Source organism: Chrysoperla carnea, chromosome 5 (assembly GCF_905475395.1).
Source record: "Chrysoperla carnea chromosome 5, inChrCarn1.1, whole genome shotgun sequence".
NCBI lineage: Eukaryota > Metazoa > Arthropoda > Insecta > Neuroptera > Chrysopidae > Chrysoperla > Chrysoperla carnea.
In genome coordinates this window covers 19,094,591-19,115,868 of record NC_058341.1, presented here as the reverse complement: position 1 = coordinate 19,115,868, position 21,278 = coordinate 19,094,591, and the positions used below count along the sequence as shown (strand labels likewise).

The window sequence follows — 21,278 nt, the reverse complement described above, 5'->3', positions numbered from 1 at the left end:
TTTAATTGATTGAATAAGTGACGGTCAGATAATTTTAACTAAGTAATTAATATATTTGGAAAATTTAAGTTAAACAAATTTATTTTATTGTTTTTAGAGGTTATATACAAGATTTAAAAGTTAGCACTGTATTAGCATAATAGCTGCGTTTATATAAAAAACCACCTGTGAACAGTATGAAGTTATCAAATAGCAAAATCACAAGTTATCTATTAAAGAAGAATTTAAAAAAAATTTATTACTGTGGATGGGTTTCGAACTTACGACCATCTGTATGAGGACCGAGCACCGTAACTACAAGACCACGAGCAAGTCCAGATTACTATTAAAAATTTTAGATAATAAATTATAAAAAAAGTCTTGGTTGCACTATCCGCCAAACGCGCGATAAGGAACATAGTTTCAATAAAAATATTATATTTTTATATTCCAACACCCGTGACTCAGAAACATTTGAATCATCGTGTCCATTGAGCCTTTTATGTGAATATCTAGGTCTACAAAATCTCACAGTATGTAAATTTTACCGAAAACCAAAATATCAGTGCAGAGTTCTTTATCGCACTAGAGTGGTAATTAATTATTTGTCGTACAGAAAACAGTGCTACAAGAGAGTACTTAGCTTCTTGCATGAGTAAAGAAATAAAATTTTTTCATTGTCAACACATGAGAAGTTAATAAAGAGTATAATTTGTTTACGATGATACAGGTCAAGTTAATATAAATAAATGGTTGATAAAAATATTGATAAATAAATCTATTTATAATATATAAAAGACAAATGTTTGTACGTACGTGTTGTGTCGGCTTTAGATCATTTCCAATGGTTTTTGACCCGTACAATTTTTGATTTTGGATAAAACCATCCAAAATCGATTATACGAGTCAAAAAATTATGGGAAAACATGTGAAAATATTTTTGTCTATGAGTCTAAGGTTTGAGGCGCTCCGAAACATTTGATAAAAATTATTTTCTACTTTTTAGTACAACAATAAATGCTTGTCCCTTAAATAGTATTTTCTATTCAATTTTTTTTTTCTTCAGGCATAAGTATTTTAACTTTTAAATTAAAATTTAAGAAAAGTTGCTGATTTTTAATCAAAATAATTTTATCAATTAAGTAAAATATCGATAATTGAAACCCTGGTTAATCGAAAACGTCCAGTGTATCTCATAAATAATCGGAAAAAATAGATCCGGAAAAAACACCGAAAAAATACACCGAAAATTTTATAGATCCGGACTATATAGAGGGTTTTTGAAAAATGGTTTTTGATCCATTAAACATTAAAAGTATTTAATGCTTAATTTTACTTAAAATGATCCAAACATTCCCGGAAATCGGAACATTCCAGGTTCTAATTGACTCCCAATTATCAAAACTCTACTGTATATAAATTTTTATCTAAAATAGAACCTTAAAACCTAATAAAGAATAATTATTTAGTTACCTTTTATACACTCTAAAAACAAACAAAAAAATCACTTAAAAATCACTGCAGCTAAACCGCATTAGAACACGCACACAAAATAAAACCGGTACTTTTTATTAATTAAATTAAAAATTAAATTAAATGCTCTTTTTCATATAAATTAATGCACATATTCCAATTTTTATTAAATTCAAAATGTTATTAAAATAAAATTAAAACAAATTAAATATTCTCAGTAAAAAGTCGGTAAAAGTAAGCACAATTTTAATAAAATTAAATAAATTAAAATTAAACAAAAAATAATTTATTTATTCAGGAATAAACATCGGTAAAAGCGAACACTTCATTTATATTTAAGTTTGAATCAAACATTTATAAAATTATGTAACATTCAATTATTATAAGAAATTGTTTAAAGAAAAAAAACTTAATAATTGTTAAATAATTTCTGTTGTTGTTGAATTATTTATGTTAAGTTTGTGAGTTCGTGATGATAAGACGCGCACGCTTATTAAAGTAAAGAAAGAATGAATTTTTAAGTCATGTAAAAAGAACAACCACTATACTTTAAGTAACATAGTACACTTGAGTGAATATTACAAACAAACATTGTTAAATTATAAAAAAGTAATCATTTTATATTAACATGTAACATATATTTTAACACAGACAGATCGCTTTCTTTTTTTAGCATTCAGTATATGATAATCGCTTAAGTAAAATGATTTATTTGGTGTTCAAAATGAGTCAATCCATGAATTTTAATCCATTTCCCAAATAATGTTGGGAAATGGTGTAGAAGTTTTAATTAAAACAAAGATAAAATCACTTTAAAATAAATTATTATTTCCAAAATTATTTAAAATCTTTTAAAGAGCTTAAGGTATTTGTCTTTGTACAATATTGTATGGTTAATAAGCTGAATCAATGTGGGCAGAGTGGCCATTTTTGAGATAGAGAGGTAGGTGAAAAATAAAAAGAGAAAAATTGAAAAAAGGTCTGCTCCTTGCCAAATTGCCAAGTTCCCTAACGACCTCACAATTGTTACGTAATGCTAGCAGACATATTCCCGCTTCCCATCCCGATTACAGCAATCAAAGCATGTTACCCATGTTCGGACGTCTGTGAGGATAGATAGTGAGGAAATATCTGCCAACAGAATGTAGCGTTTGTGCGATCCTTAGAGAGCTCTCTCTTCCTCTCTCATATTGACTCAGAAACTTTATTTTCCACGTGGCATAAAGTAAGGGTCCATGGATTTTTTGACGGGGCCATATCTTAAACTATATTGTCAGATGTTAGCATTATTTTACCTTTTTTTGTTGGATTCATTTTTTTTTTATAAAGGTTGCTACTGCACCCTTGCACAATGTTTCTTTCATACTTGAAAACATAACTATTTTTAATAGTTTGATAACTTACTGCATTATTGATTGTGGTTTTTTGTGTTACGATGTTATGACTGCGTTTATCACCGTTATTTTAATTGAAAAAAAAAAAAGATGATGATGATGCTATATACGTAGCCACTCGTTCTCTTGGTAGGAGAAATTTAGAAAGTTTGTTTGAATATTATCAATTATATTTGAGTTCCGTATACAGTACTTGTGTATTAATTGCAATGCAAGAGCCAATGACAATATTAGTTGTGTGCTGTTAGTCTAAATGTTAGCGCGTGTAAAATTTGACAACTTGGCGCATCACACATGAGGCAGTTCAGAGATAATATCGTTTAGAATGAGCTTGCTAGGTATAAAATGCGCCTTATAAACCATCATGCGTTCATAACATGTTAGAATGTGTCATAAAGTAGGTCATTTCGTTTGTATAAATTGAATAACTTTGATTATATATAATACTGTAGATACCTGATGATGAATTTGCCATATTACGCATAAAAATGTGAAACTAGACTTGATACCATGGCAAAATTTGAAAGTGAAATTAAAATTGATTAAAAAACGAAGAAGTTATAAGCATTCAAAGATTGTTGCCCATCTTTTTTTTAGCTAAAGAAGGTTTTATATGTATTTTATATGTATCTCTATGGTGATATCGAGCAATGACGTCATCAACCTATAGCTTCTTCTTTGTTTAATTAGGAACGTTCATATTTTGCGTAGGTACGCCTAAAGATTTTTACAAGCCAATTTCACGTTTCTGCCCGTGCAGTAAGGATTCTTCACCTGAAGTGATTAAAATAATTTAAATTAAATTAAAATAAAATAACTTATTTTAAAAAGAAAATTGATCTTTGTACGCTCCTGATTTGTTTGCAAGCTGAGAGGCTAGATTAAAAAAAAAATTGTAACTAATGTGTAACAAATACGTGATATCTCTATGGTAACAAAATATAGTGTAACAAAAAAAGGGCAATTATGTGAGAACAATTAAAGTTGTACAATTAATTGATTCTGATCTTTGGTAATTTCTGATTATTGTTATAGTTCAATAATAAAATGAAATGAAATTCATAAGAAAATGTCTATTTTCATTCCTTGATAAACGAAAACATGAAAAAAAAATTATTAAATATAATTTTATTATCATTGCTTCGTTTATATCGAATGAGACATAGTTCCTACTGGGTGTCCCACGACATCACTCGTATTTTAAGCCAATTAATTAAGGAAAAATATTTATTTTTCTGTCCACTTTCTTAATTTAACCTTAAACGCGATTAAGGCAAAATCTAAATTTTTTTTTGCTTTTACACCGAGCATGTTACGCCAGATGACAGGCGTTATTGAAACAATAACATTGAATTATTGTTTTTAAATATAAAGTGCACCGGATTGCGGTAGTTATATTTTTTAAAAATTTGACAGACCTATAATAAATGATACTAATCATAAAATTCAATTAATTATAGTATTTTTTTTATATTCATTTTGATTGATTTTATGATTAATTATGTAAAGAATAAATTAATTTATGTAATTTTATTGCATGTAAATTGATAATATAATTTCCTATTTGAAACTATGTTTAAAAAATCTGATATAAGCTACTTCACATGACTTCCTTGCTTATTTATGAACTAGCCAATATGAATTCAATAGGTACAATCAGATATAACATCAATAACTTTTGTTTAAGTTATTTTTTGCTAGGTTAACTATAAAACGAGATATTTTGGTGTATAGATTAAAATGGCGCACCCTGTAGGTACATTTCTTTACCATGTTTTCTGTCACATCGAACGAAATCATCCTTATTCCTATACCAATTTCCAAACCTTATTCTTCATTTTCTTGGTTTTCCTAGATCCAAATTTTTGTATGTACGTATTTCGACTACCAAGTAGTCATCGTCAAACTGTCTGCATCTGTCATGCATACAGACCGTCACCCAATTTGCAACGAGTAACATATACAATAAGAGTGATAGGGTATTCCACTATTTTTGAGAAAGTACCTCAAAATGTTGATTTTACTAATAAAAAGCCACCAAAAATTTATTTCGGAAAAATACACACGCTTTCATGCCAAAAACTTAAATTAAATTTTAAACTGTCTAAAACGCGGATATCCAATTTGATGACGTAATATGGGTATCACTATACGAAATAACACAAATAACTTTGACAGATATATTCATAGACATCTGATTATAATAAATACTTATTATCTATGTATACATTTTATCCAGCTGTCTACACTGAACTAATCGATGGACTATGGCTCATACCGCTATGACATCACAGCAGGGCTTGTCCGCGTTTTAGGTCACGTGATATACAATTTAAAAATTTTTAATTTTAATATTTTAAAAGAAAAATGTGCTTTTATGACTCAAAATCAGAATATTTAAGTATATTTTTACATAAATTTTAACTTTTTTTCAAATTTCATAATTTATTTTTGACTAACGATAATACCCTATTCATACTGATGATGAGTACTTTAAATGAAATTGAATACTTCCTTAACTGTATAGTACAAGGTAGTAACATATGTTTTCCATGGAGAAATACATTACTATAACCGGAATTCCTGTGAAAATCTGGGATTTTCCATACAAAAATTGTTCTAGTGTTAACGTAAGTTATGACGCTAAGAACAGATTTTTTTTTTATATCGTAATTGGTTATTATAGAAAAATCATTCTATAAAGGAAGCTTATTTAATTTTATATAAAAATTATGTAGCTGCATGACATTGGAAAATAGTTTAATAATATTTAATAACCTTTGGGGCAATTTAGATAAGTAAAATGTAATCTATGCGGATTTTCATTTGCATGATTATGTTATTATCGTTGTGAAAATTATTTATCCATATCGTCTAATAAATCATGGTTCGAAGTCGAAGGTGTATGCACAAAACTATTTTTTATATTTTTTCATCCAGCAGACCAAGGCGAACAACCACTTAAATTTTTAGGGAGGCCTTCAGAGAACTAAAAATCTGATCGTCCAGTTTTGTGTAATAAAATAAAATCTGTGATTTCCCATAAGGATCAATGTTAAAATATGTTTAAAATATCTTTTTTTCAGGTTTTCTGAAGGCCCCTAAAAATTGAACTGGTTAATTATGATATAATAATGGACAACTATGCCAAGTTTCATTAAATTCTGAATGCAAAGTCTATTACAGATAGTACTTACTACCTTAAGTAAATAATACTGTTACCTACTTACAAGCAGTAAAAATAAAGAAAAATTTTATTTTATTTATTATTTACCTTTTTGTCTGGAAAAAATTGTTTATTTTTTAGTGTAAAAATTTAAACCTTTTATCTTGTATTTGTTATTTGGCGATTTGAATCAGTTAATATTATTTTAAACGTATCAGTCGACAGGTAACTAAAGTTCAGGTTGATGACATTAATCGAATTGTATTCATAAAAATATATATTTGAAACAATAGCAAAAATTAATGAACTAATTAATGACTAATGTTGATAAACCAAAAATTTTGTAGTACATTCAACTTTTAATAGATAGGCATTATTTTTTGTAAATAATATATAGATAAATTTCTTTTTTAAACTCAAAAATAAACTTAAAATAGTCAATTTGAAACAAAAGTTTAAAATAATTTCATTAAAAAAAATGTTAAAAATAGATAAATAATCATGAGACAATATTATCCAAAAGTGAAACAATCATATTGTTTTCTGTAAACGGCCAGTGAACTGTTTGAATTTTTACTTTTTTTAAATGAATTTCAATAATATAGAGTGATCCAATTTCACATCCCTATGTTTGCAACTCTATAAATTAGAATGCCGGCAGTTCTTTCGCTTGTTTCAAACGAAAAATATTGGTTTGAAACAATCCATTTACGATATTAATCGTTTTATGCTCACTCGAATTGTACACTGATTCCACACAAATAACAATTCTGTAGTAACTGTGTACAGTTTTGTACGGGAAGATTATGGCCAATGTAATTGTCCTAGTGAGCGAGAAATTCTCATAATTGTCCAAATTTCGAGGAAACTGTAAGCATTAGAGATAGGGTAAGGCGTGTGGAACATCGTAGCGTGCGTTCTAACAAAAATACACCATTGGATTTCTTTTCGTAGGGATATCTTAAAAGACGCGTTTATATCAACAAAATCTGTAGCTTCATAATGCTCACCGCCGCCAAGTTTTGTTGCGAAAAGTCATAGAAAGCTTCCTTGAACGAATACTACTGCAAAAAAAAAGACAATATTAGGGCTCCGAGGCGAATGCAATTGGTTTTCGGGTTCAATTGAACTTTTTTTGATACCAAAAAAAAGTTTCTTTACGGGCATGTATTTGTATTTAGTTTTCGAATTAAATACCCTAAATAAATGGGGTACCTGATATTTATGTGGAATTTAGCAATACAAAAATGATAAAATATTAATAAACAATTAATTAATTATTGATTGAATATTTCATGAGCAATAAAATAAATAAAATTTTGTATCATATCTTATCATTTTTTTTTTTCAATTAAATTTGCAATAAATTAATTAAAAAAACAAATGTATTACTAATTAATTTTAATCGACTGATTTGGTTATTCTTTTGGTGAACTCATGTGATAATGGAATCAAAAAATATGCCATGAACTATTAAGAAATATTGGGGAAAAGTATAAAATTTGTGATTTCAAAAATATTGGAAAATAAGTATACATGGCCCCTCGTGTAATAAATCTATTTTTTCATGAAACTTTTTCTTTTTTCCTAAAAATTGACGGCTTGGATCCATCCTCTTAATATAAATTGGAATCAATAGACTCGTTATTTGAAGTTACCGATAAATTTTCAACTTTGTTTTCTTAAGGTTGCCCTAAATTGGATCATTACGGGAAAATAAAACTATTCACAAATGACTATTTCAAACAAAATTTTATTTTAAGTTTATTTTTAGAAACAATTTTTGTATTTCAATTTTTGTTCTATCTGTTACGGTTTACAAGATAGATCCTGCGGACCCTTAAACCAATTGACCTATATTGATCAAACTCAAAGTCACTGTTTTCGCCCTAAACACGCTATATAATTAATATACTCTGATATATTTCATATCACTTCATTTTATGTCAGGGTATAGCAAGGAGTTTAAAATAATTTTTAATGATTTGTATCAATATTTTTTTCCCAATCAATAGATATATTATTAAACAATGAATTATTATATCATCGTATCAATAAAATATTATTAACATATAAAATATTGTTTTAGGTCATCAAAATTTTATACAATCTTATCATTTATACACCTACTTTCAATAATCAATATTATTAAATCAATTTTATTTATTTATAAATTTGTCACTAATTAAAAAAAAAAAAGAGATACTTCCAAGTGCTGGGCTGGAAGGTGGCAGTCGAATAAGTACCCCTTCTTAAAATAAATTATATAAAGATATTAGCAAATAAATCGCAGGACTAGGACGACGTAACGAAACCAAAGTTTAAGTTTGTAATTTTTGACTTATCGAAAAAATAGTTAGCCATGATTCTGAGGTCGTTTAATCGTTCTTTTTTTAGTACATAAGAAAAATTTTAACTCAAGTAAAAAATACGGTTGGAAGACTTGGCACGTCAAAGTTGATGAGTTGAAATTTTCCACTCAAGAGCATTAAATGTATATAATATTATTAATTTTAAGAAAAGGTCATGAAAATTTCATGATATTCCTTTTACTGTTTTACTGTTGCTCCACGACATCTTTCTTGTTTCTTTATCACATTTTATTAAAACTTACTGTGCTGGCAGGAAAGAACAGGCTAACAAATAATATTAAAATTGATTTTGTTCATTATGTAATTTGTATATCATATCTGCAATAAAATTGCCTATAAATAAAAAGAAAGTAAATTACTCACTATATGTATATTATTTTTCAAGCCTGTTTTTAACCACGCGTACCGCACTGCGGAATTCTGCACGAGCCGAGATGCAGCTTTGATTATTATTTGCAATAAATTAATATCAAAATATTTTATGATAATTTTATATGATATAGTAAAAACCTTGATAATATTTAATAATTATTTCCTTAATTATTTTATGTAATTTGTATATATTTTTAATTAAAAAAAAAAATCACAATTATCTTTATCATTAATTAGAAATAGTGTAATGAATTGCAAATGTGTATCAATGTCAAAATATTGTTTCAAACCTATCAGAATTTTTGACACTTTTATTTTTTTTGTCTTAGATTTCTGTCTTCTAAAACCGTGCTACAAAATAGGCTACTTACCGTATATTCAAATTTATAGAGTTTTACGCTGTTAATGTAAATATAGATTATTTTATCACGTATTTCGATGTTGATTTTCAAAGGAAAATTCACCTACCACTCAATTTTGGAAAACTCCATCAATTATTTAGTATTTTTTACCATATATATCTAATTGTAATTATACCACATATGAAATTAAATATCTTAAATTAATTCTAAGAAAATAATTACCTTAGTACAAATGTATTAAAATTAAATTAGCTATTGTTTAGCTCAGAAAATAATTAAGATTAATTTACGTCAACAACGAAACATTATTATTTTAAACTCTTAAGTGGTTTTTTCCTTACTGTTTATTAAGTTTTTAAAAAATGACTGAATTTTTGTAAACATAAAAGGTTTCTTCTGTTACGCTAAAAATGCTTAATTTTGTCTTCTCACTTCCAATTAAATTCTTTATAACTACAAATGCCTTACAATGCGAAACTTCTTTTTTGCTTTCGGCGATGGTGGGAGCGCAAATAAATCACATAAATAGAATATTATATAATGGAAATATTGACTTACTTGTTTTATCCCTTCAGATGAAGAATTCTAGAATAGAAAAGTAAAGTTGGTTTTTGAAAATCTTTAGAAATACACAAAATATTCGAAATAGAGGAAATTTGTTTTCTAAAAATGAGTCAGAAAACAAGCCTTAAATGTTTCTTCTCATTTTTTAATCAATTTTAATTTAACTTTCAAATTTTGTGATAGTATCAAGTCTACTTTTACAATTATATGGATAATGTGGCAAATTCGATATCAGGAAACTACTATATTGAGTTATTGAAGAAATTTATGAAACTTTAGGCCATCAAAACCTAACGTAAGGTTTAAAGATGGAATTTAGTATTTCAACTTACTCAAAGACTAATTTATAAAATTTTTTATGATGATTTATAAAACAGTATAAAACAGTTCATCTTGTAAATAGACAATCAGAATTATCAAAATTTTTTTACATGTTTGTCCAGACTTTGCAAAAAAAAAATCGTTGTAAAATTTGGCAATAACTTCTTTTAGTCTCAACTTACCTTTGGGCTTAGTTTATTATTCTAATAAATGCAATTAAAATCAATTAGTATCTTATATAATTATTATTATTTACAAAATTAAATGTTTTAACCTTTTTAATCTTTTATTAAAGTTTTTTGGCGATATGATTGCAACCCCCTTGTAAAACAAATTTTAAGTAAATACTAATATATTTTATAATTTTATTACTTTACTATTATGCCATAAATGTACCTGCATTATCTTCTATTACAATACACAGCCAAACTCCAACTTTTTTTTGGGGTATTTCATTTTGAAAAATGATGTAATATCTTTATATATCAATTTTAATCAAAACTTTTGAATTTTATTATTAACGATGTATGAGCATGACATAAATGTTTAATTTTAAGCAAACATTTGCTAAAAATTTCAGCTGAGACATCAATGCAAATTTTTAAGAAAAAAAATCATTGAAAATCGATATAAAAAAAATTGTTTTTATGGAGAAATCTCAAAAAACGTTTTTGATAATTTTCACTTGAAACAGACGAAAACAAATTTAAAAAAAACTTTTTAGCAGAAAGTAAACATTTTAGCAAAGACATTAGCAAAAAGATATACGAACAGGGCAGATTTATGGTTGAAATTATTTTTAAATTATTTTCAATTTTGATGATGAATTTTATTATAATTTCCTGAATGTAGACGAAAAATGAGTATAAATTTTTTCCATATCTGCCTTGGTTTTCGAAATATTGAAAGCTGAATTATTAAAGAAATTTTTCAATTTTCAATATTTTGAAAATTATGCCAGATTTCGAAAAATTTTATTCTTACTTTTCGTCTTATATCGTCAAGAAAAAAAAAATATTTTTTTTATTTGTTTAACTGAAATTACTTAACCAATTTTCCATGTCGGGTAAATAATTATTTAGAAAAAAGCTAATCAATATTATGTATAATTAATGTTAAAGGCACATTATGATTGAATGCAATAAAAGTTAAAATGACATGTTGAAATTAAAATAATATGTTGACAGACCGTTCAAGGTATATTCTGTCAACTAGATTCACTGATAAATTTCGGACAAGCATATTATTATAATATGTCAAGATAAATAATCTATTTAATTTTAATGAATTAATTGAAATTTTTTAATAAATTCAGTGACAATTTTTAATAAATTCATAACAGTAAAAATTATATACAGTATATTTTAAAATTCTATCAAAAAATTAAAAAAACAAATTCATGGGTATTTTTTAATTTAACCAATGCGTTACCCCAATCTATTTCCTCCGCTTAATTACCAAGCTATATTTCTTTGGTAAAAAATGCCCGTGTGTTTTCCCTGATATTGGATCTAACTCAAAAACTGGTACAATTTTTACCAACTTTCCCTTTTTTTATACAATAAAAATGTTATCTTTGAAATGCTTGACTGCATCAAGCCATTCCGCCGTTGTTAAACTTTGGACTGTAGAGAAAAATTTTAAATTTAAATATATTAACATACAAATTAATCAATTTATCGCAACAAATATCTAGCTAAGACTTGAATTATAAAAATATTGATTCATACCTTCAGGTAGCCCTCAAAGGAGGCCCGTTTTCTCAAATCGTTTGAAAGTAATTTGTGGGTTGTCGAATTGTTTTTCTCATTATTGTTATAATTCAAAAGTTTGGAGAACATCATTACTTTTAGTTCGAAAATATTTCCATGATCGGCCACTAGGCCACTGTACCTCTTGCCATTGCTGAGGCGAATCCATGCGATTTTATCCTTCCAAAAACAACCTCGTAGCCCTACCAAAAATCTAACGTGCCTACAGAAGTCTTTACTTACAAAAAATCATAGATATTCGCTATTATCTTTATGATTAACTGTGGATTAGTACACTTAACTTTTTTGATCAAAAACAAAAAGTTGATTTTGACGATCAATGCCTGATTTATGAAACCTGAAAAAAAAAGTAAATCAGCTTGATACGCAGGTTTTCCGAAGATGGGCTTGTACATAATAATGAATTTAAAATTGTACAATGCGTATTAATTACTTATAATTAATTACAACGTTAACCTTTAGTTATTAACTAAAAAATTTAATTAACATTAAGTATTTATTGTTTTTTTTTTAAATGATAAACATCAATTTACGCAAAACAATTTATGATCTTAAAAAATTTTTTTATAATAATTGAAAAAAAAAATTATATAATGACTTTTAAAAAAGCTAATTAAATTGTTGGTATAAATACTTATTGTTCATATACAGGTTGGGACAAAGAAGAATGAGATTTTGAAAAGGTTGTATAAAAATTTAAAAAATTTTCAAAGTTTTTATTGTACCAAAAAGTAAAAAACAATTTTTCCTATGAGTCACTCAAAAAATTTCTATTTTTTGTGTTTTTTTTGTCTGTATCTTCTTTTCAGGCAGAGATAGGTATAGGCATTGCTTCAGACAAAAGAAAGTAGATTAAATTTCCTTTTAAATGGTATTTTGGTGAAAAATTGACTGTGATATAGCCATTTCAACCAGGCTTTCTTCAAAAAATTCTTGTTTTACCCAATGAAAAAAGGTATTTTACGTTTATAATTTAGGAATAAATGACAATTACAACAAGTTTAGACGAATGGTGCCACTATATTTCGTCAATAATTTTATCAAACGAGATATCTATATCTTCAGTAACGTCGTCTTATACGGTAGTCATATACTATAATTATAATATATGTATAGCTTTGATTGCCTGTACCTCGAAAACTACCCATAAAATGAAATTTTTTTCGTCACTTAACTCACTTGAATATTTTTTTTCTATATTGTTTAAGATGGTAAAATGCTAACTTGGAAAAACTGTTGATATATTAATTTTTATACCGTTTTCAAAATCGCACATTTCTCTATCCCACTCTGAATTATGTTAAAAAGATAAAATCTGTTTTTGTTATTTTGCAAAATTTTCACATCGATAAGTATAAGTCAGAATAATTTATTATATTTATAATTGATCAATAATTACTTTTAATTATATTTATTATTTGTTAAGAGCTTAATTTATTTTTCACACTTCATGAAGTTAGCATGCAAATTCAAGATTTTTATTTACTTGTTTTTAGACGAAATTTTAAAACGCAATACTCAAATAATATTTTTGGTAATGCCGGAATTGTGGAAAGACAATTTATGGTTTTTACAACACGATAATGCACCATCCCATACTGCACTCATAATTCGTGATCATTTCGTCACAAACTCAACCCATATCGTTCCACAACCACCGTATTCACCTGATTTGGTGCCGTGCGACTTCTGGCTGTTCAGCAAGCTCAAAAGACCGCTCCGGGGGCACCGTTCTGATACGATAGAAGAGATTCAAGCCGCAGCGAAGACGGAACTAAAGGCAATCCCGGAAAGTGACTACAACCACTGTTTCGAAGATTAGAAAATCCGTTGGCATAAGTGCATTGCATCGGGAGGGGATTACTTTGAAGGGGATGAAATTGATTTGGAAGAATAAATAAATAATTTTCAAAATAAATACAATGTCACCTTATTTTTTGGGCACAGTATGTGCACTAAAATAAAGTTTATTATATCATACCATATTTTTTATAATTGCGAATATTGTCACAAATTTATTATAAACAATTACCTGTCTATAGCTGGTATGGAAAGATTTTATTATTATAGGTACCATGATTACCTTCACCTGATTATATTCGATCAAAAAATAATATATTTTATTTATTCAGTTCTTAATTATATTTTTGTTATTTAATAAAAAAATTGATTTTATTTTTATACAAAAGAAATTTTATTTGGTATAAAAATATTATATTAAGGTGGGTTGGTGATAAATCCACTTTCTATAAGAGTTTTATGAATGTAAAATCTCCACTTTACGTGGCTCAATTTCAATTCCAGTTTCAAAATGTTGCAATTAGTAATATTGCAGTGTTATGGTTCGTAAGATGAAAATTTAAAGTCCATAGTCATTATTAAATCTGATGGTTTTATAATTTTTACATTTCACTACATAGTATAAAACAAAGTCGCTTTCTCTGTCCCTATGTCCCATTGTATGCTTAAATCTTTGAAACTACGCAACGGATTTTGATGCGGTTTTTTTTAATAGATAGAGTGATTCAAGAGGAAGGTTTATATGTATAATAACATCCATTAAATAGTGGAGAAGTACTGCTTTTTTTGAGGTTTCTAATGTGATGTCGTAAATAATTACATTTTTTTATATACAACGTTCGCAGTTTTTCTGTAGTGTATTTAGTATCAGCATTGCACCCGTGCGAAGCCGGGGCGGGTCGCTAGTTAATAATAAAATAATATGCATATATGGAAAAAAACCATCTATTAAAAAATTTGAATTTATTGTTCATTGTTTTTAACTTATTATTTTATCTTATTTTATTATTAAAAATCTGTAATAATAAACTTAAGTAAGTCTAAATTGATTATGTAACTGAAATAATATAATAGGAACTATGAAAATAGGAAATTTCGGGAAAAAGAAAAACAGAATTGAAAGTAAATTTTTCGATTTTTTGTTATTATTTGAATTTTATATTTCGTCATGTATTTTATGTTTACTGGCATTTTGTGGTTCATACTTGAACTAAATATTTATATATTTTTCTTCCCATTATTTAATTTTTTTATTTTATATTGAAGCGGGTCCTTAAAATTTAAATAACAAGGAAAAGTAATAAGTCTTTATCTATCCCTATAGTGAAAATGTTCAAAAATGTTAAAATTTGTTAAGAGTCTTATGAGAATGTAACACCTTGCCAACTTTTCTTGAATTATACGACTAGTTATCGAGTGAAAAAAGTTCACGTTTCAGTATTTGCACTAAAATATATATGTTACCGTGAAATTTATTGAGGAATAAATAATAAACTGAAACAAAAGTACTTGTTGGAAAATTTCTTCTTAATTACGGTAATACTATCGGTAATAGACTTGGCATTCAGAATTTAATGAAACTTGGAATAGTTGTCCATTATTATATCATAATTAACCAGTTAAATTTTCAGGGGCCTTCAGAGAACTGAAAATCTGATCGTCCAGTTTTGTGAAATGAAATAAAATCTGTGTTTTCCCATAAGGATCAATGTTCAAATATCTTTTTTTTAGTTCTCTGAAGACCCTGAAAAATTTAACTGGTTAATTATGGTATAATAATGGACAACTATGCCAAGTTTCATTAAATTCTGAATGCAAAGTCTATTACAGATAGTACTACATTAAGGCAGCAAGTAATTATTTTGATTTAAGACAATATTTTCTTAATATACTTTAATTTTTAAGAAGTCAAATACTTTCTTTTTTTTTACTATTTAATTGTAAAATTAAAGTGAATTAAAGAGGTCCTTTCGTCGCCAATGTTAATTTTAAACAAATGCACAATTGACTTGCAGTTAGTGTACAATTTACTTCCTCCAAGCGAAAGGACCTCCTTAAGGGATCAAAATCCGAAAAAAATCAACGAAAATGGATACTTATACAGTACAATCTCACTTATCCGACTTTTCAATAGGCCAATACGTCCAATAATCGTCCGGAAAACGAATTTTATAAAAAAAATTACCAAAAAAGATTATTTCCGCGTCAGTGATGATATTTATTATGAATTTTTCTATATCTACAATCCAGTAATCCATACATTACAATTATCCGACACCTTCTGGTTTTTAATAGTGCCGTATTAGTAAGATTCTATACAGAGAGAGAATTGTTTTTCTTTGAAAATTACAACCAATGAAATTGATTTCTAGTGCATTAATAAACACTCGTGCAATGGATTAACATTTTTAATTGCTATTTTTAAAACTTATGTTTACAAAAAAAAAAATTATTGCACTTTATTATCTCATATTTGTCGTATGTACAAATTATAAACAATAAATATGATTGTTATTATTATTGTTATAACCTTAATCTGTTAGCAAGGTCTTATTTCTGTTCATCTTATTATATATTATTTACTCTAGCAAGTTTTTTTCTGTCCTACCCTTATCTTCCTTATTCCTTTAACAAATTCCACGATTCACCCCTCATTTTCATGCTTATTATATCTAGGTTTGGCGAAAAGTATACTCACGGTCTAAAACTGTAAATAATAAGTTGATAAGGAAAACATGCTAGTTTTTATAGATTTTCTCCTAATTCAGAGGACATTATGAAGCCGGAACAACAGATTTGATATAAAATATTTTTTAAGCCTGTTCTCCTAATACTAATTTTATGCAATTAAGTTGTTGTTTTCAGCCACGGGTATTAGTAGCACGGGAGTAAAATTCCCCACGGGTCGAGCTAGTATTTATTATTATATTTATCATAATAACAAATCTAATTTGTAAGGTGAAAATAATATATTTTTTTTCAAAAAATTTTTATAAACAACAAAAATACAAATGGGACTCTTAATCAAGATCTTAATCGAAATTTATGATGTTATTAACCCAATGTTTTATATGTACCAGAGACGTTCAAGGGAGCTCTACTTGTTAATTATTCCAAAATTACAAGTATTGGTTTTTTCGATTTTTTGGAATTTTTTTAAGGGGTACCTTTTTATACAAAATGGAAAAAATCGAGAAAATTTTTTGTCTCTGATTTTGATAAAACTCTATTTATAAGATAATTTTGACCCAAAAAATTCAAAAATGGTATTAATATAACGGTTAGGCAACTAGTTTCGGAGATATCGAGCCAAAATATGGGATAATGGGTGATATTTCAAAAACTATGCTTCCAATAATCAAATGAATACGATTTTTGAATTTTTTGGGTCAAAATTACCTTATATACTAAGTTTTATCCAAATCAGAAACCATAAATTTTTTTCGATTTTCTGGAATTTTTTTAAGGGGTACCCCTTTACAAAAATCGAAAAAATCGAAAAAAAAATGTTGGCTCCGATTTCGATAAAACTCTGTTTATAAGGTAATTTTGACCCATAATTTACAAAAATCGTATTTATATAACGATTAAGAAACTAGTTTCGGAGATATCGAGCCAAAATATGGGATAATGGGTGATATTTCAAAAACTATGCTTCCAATAATCAAATGAATACGATTTTTGAATTTTTTGGGTCAAAATTACCTTATATACTAAGTTTTATCCAAATCAGAAACCATAAATTTTTTTCGATTTTTTGGAATTTTTTTAAGGGGTACAAAAATCGAAAAAATCGAAAAAAAAATTTTGGCTCCGATTTCGATAAAACTCTGTTTATAAGGTAATTTTGACCCATAATTTACAAAAATCGTATTTATATAACGATTAGGAAACTAGTTTCGGAGATATCGAGCCAAAATATGGGATAATGGGTGATATTTCAAAAACTATGCTTCCGATCATCAAATGAATACGATTTTTGAATTTTTTGGGTCAAAATTACCTTATATACTAAGTTTCATTCAAATCAGAAACCATAAATTTATTTTTCGATTTTTTGTTTATGTACTTTAGTTTTTGTATATGAAATATACCAAGGTATACTAAGTTTTGTCCCAAGTTTGTAACGCTTAAAAATATTGATGCTATGAACAAAATTTAGGTATAGGTGTTCATAAAATCATTAAATTAGTCCATTTTCGGTCTGTCTGTCTGTCGCCTGTCCATCTGTCATCACGATAACTAAAAAACGAAAAAACATATCAAGCTGAAATTTTTATACAGAATATTCGATTTACATCTAGGCATATAAATATCACGAGTATGACAGAGTGTACACCCGTTAAACAATGCATCGAAGTAAGAGGTATTAAAGGTGTAATATGAAATTGCAAAAGTGACTTGTATCGTGGCTTATCTGTTGTAGTTCATCTATTTAACTTAGAAATTTCCACTCTCCAAGCGTCTTACAAGTATCTCAACACATATCGAAGCTTCAACACATGTATATAATACCTTTCACTTAGATGCATTGCTTAACGTATGTATTCTGTCATACTCTGTGATATTTATATGCCTAGATGTAAATCGAACATTCTGTATAATGCATCTAAGTGAGCAGTATTATATACATGTGTTCTCTCCCACTCTATGCAGGCACACAACAGAAGAACTGTTGTATAGCTGAAAAGACATCGAAGCCACGATACAAGTCTTTTTTGCAATTTCATATAACATCTATAATATATCTTACTAAGATGCATTGCTTAACGCATGTACTTTGTCATACTCGCGATATTTATATGCCTAGGCCTAGATGTAAATCGAATTAGTGGTATATGTGTGACATGTATGTATGTGTAATGTGAAAGAGTAATCAACACTGCCTATACATGGTATTTCAACAATTAACTCAGTCAATTGTTTGTTTTCACTTGTTTTACAATAATCTTTTAATGCTAAATTATTCTGATACCTTTTCGTATATACCAGAGGCAACATTTATCGCATGTCAAGCCTCCACATTTATATCCTTCAAATTTTCGTATTATGTATGGTAAGGATTGAATATTAAAGAAATTAGTATTGTTTGCTGGGAAAAGCTGTTGTTTAAATAAAATTATCATTTAAAATAATTAAAAATCTATGAATATTTAATCCTGAATAAATTTTTAATAAATAACAATATCATTTTGGTAAAACTCTTTTATTTCTAATAGATAAATTTTGTATACAAATTTTCAGTAATTTAATAGTTCATGGTCGATTTTCTTAATACAATATTTATTATTGGATATTAAATAATATCTTAATCTTTGATAAAATAAACATGACCTGTCTGTTTAATTTTTAGACAAATTTAAATAATAATATTATACAAACCTCTATGTTTGATTATGATTACCAAAAGTGACGATAACTCTGTTAAAGTATTTCTTTCGGAGGCGGAGAGAGAACGCGATATCTGAGAAGAGAAAAAAAAATATAGATCTCGAAATAGTAGTTATATTAGCGCCTTCACCTTTACCTTCAAATCCAGCAATATTTTTATTATAAACAACTTTATAAAAATGTGATTTTAAAATGAGTGCTTTCGTATTCTGTCACATAAAGCCGTAAAGTGTTTCTTGTTAAAGATTTTCACCAAATTACTGGTCACTTTACTATTTAAACTTTTATCCAAACTTCCAGGATATTTACCAAAAAATAATGAGTTGTTGTTCTCACAAGGGATTATCCATAAATTATATGCTATACCGTTAAGGAGAGAAGAGTAATATTAGATATGGGACAAACAGTGTCAAGGGGTTAATACCTAAAGAAAGATGTCGAAGTTCTTCTGAAATAATTATGGTATCTTTTTTCAAAATACTGCGTAATAAAATAGCAATGAATGGCGACGAATGAAATGTCGAAAAAACTTCGAGATATAATCTCTATTTACGGAGCATAAAAGGTTTGCATCCCTCAGTTTTAGTTATAAAATCTAGAAAATTAGCGGGTGTAATTTTCTTACACTCCATTCTTTATACGTGGTCTTGTTGAATGGATCATTAAAAATAGAATCATCAGTAAGATTTCTGCCCAGGCGAATATTACGCCAAACATAATCATCCCACGGAAATGAATTATTGTCTATGTTTGAACTTCGACCTTCCAAATCCCAAAAATGTATATACAACTTTAAATGCGTAATGGTTTAAATATTGACTGTAATTAGTAAAGTTTCTTAATAAAATTATATAATATAGAATCATATCCATTCCAATTGGGCCTTGATTTAGAATTCAATTCCGCCACTATAATATAGAGGCTAAAAATGTTTTTTTTTCAGTAAATTTCCTTTTTCTTTCATACCTAATTATTAAAATAAATATATCAAAAAATAAAATAAAATTCATTGTCAAGTAGATTTTTATTATTATAAATAATCATATTTGTTTGTGTAGTGTACTTAACCTTAAACTTTGGGTTAAGTGTTTGTACTTAAAAACAACCTTTTTCTGTTGTTATGTTGTAATCAGTTATTAATTTAAGTACCTAATTTAAATAATAATCTAATTAGTTGATATTTAGTCGTCATTTTTTAATATACGGTAAGAAATGTATGGTTGCGTTTACTACAATGCTGGTATGGTATAGAGATAGATACTGTAGTATCTATGTTAGCATAAGTGGATAATATTACAGTGTTGAATAGAGCTATCCACCAGAAGTATAGTGTGATATCGCCCGACAGTATATAATAGGCCTGACGCCTTGACTAGTCCGCTATAACTATTGCTCGTGTTACTATTCCCTCAATGGTCAAATCAGTATAGCGTTCACATCAGTATTCACCACCTGGAGTGAGGAATCGTACCAGTACCGTAAAATTTTCGTACATAAAGCAGAATTATCGTACTTATCAAAATACACTTTTACTACTTGAAAGTATTTTTGCGAGCAATTTTAGATATACAGGGTAAATCATTTTAATCCACATACCTAAATATCTCCTTTTGTAGCTAACCAATCAAAAAAGAACTTCTGTTCATGTTCTGATATCTAATCCACTTCTATCATGTTCTGATATCCAATTGAATCTAGTTCTTCGAGTTTCTTCAATAGCCAATTAAGATCTTAAACGGTAATAGATAGGATAACACTTTAAATTAGAAAATTGATCCTCATAAAAAAAATAATAATTTCTGTTCAAAACATTTTTTGGAAAAACGTTAGCTTTCGGAGGAAATGTGAACATTCGCCTGTGTCCACGGCCTCACCCTACAATTATCTATAAACTTTAAGCAGATTTTCTTTCGATTAAATGCAATAATAAGATATTTTTAAAAACAATAATGTTTTTCGAAAAAATGTCTCTCTAAATTGTATCTACAAAATATATAACACGGGAAACTCAAAATCGCTTTGCTTTGAATTAGTCGAGCATTATATGCTTTTCATTTTTCATTCAATTTTGAATTATATTAGCTGTAAGCTTTTTACTACGTAGATACTTTATTACATAGTTCTTTTGGTAAATGCACTATGAACTATACGTTATTATAAAATCTTGGCCAGTAATTAAGATATCCATTGATATTTTATAAAATCGCACCTTTTTATAAAACGATTAATATGTAATATATAATTATATACCATCATAATTTTTACATAACATGAGTACTTGTTTATTATTATATTAAACTTTGATTCCGTGC

The 21,278-nt window shown here is 27.4% G+C and overlaps 1 protein-coding gene across 1 annotated transcript in view; it reads right to left on the bottom strand.

Moving 5' to 3' along the window:
• LOC123300469 overlaps positions 1–1,541 on the bottom strand; it is a 54,879-nt gene extending 53,338 nt beyond the window's left edge. Inside the window, exon 1 of the mRNA XM_044883046.1 lies at positions 1,453–1,541. The gene's annotated coding sequence lies outside the window, so the exon portion shown is untranslated. The remainder of the gene's footprint in view (positions 1–1,452) is intronic.
• Positions 1,542–21,278: the final 19,737 nt, after the last annotated feature.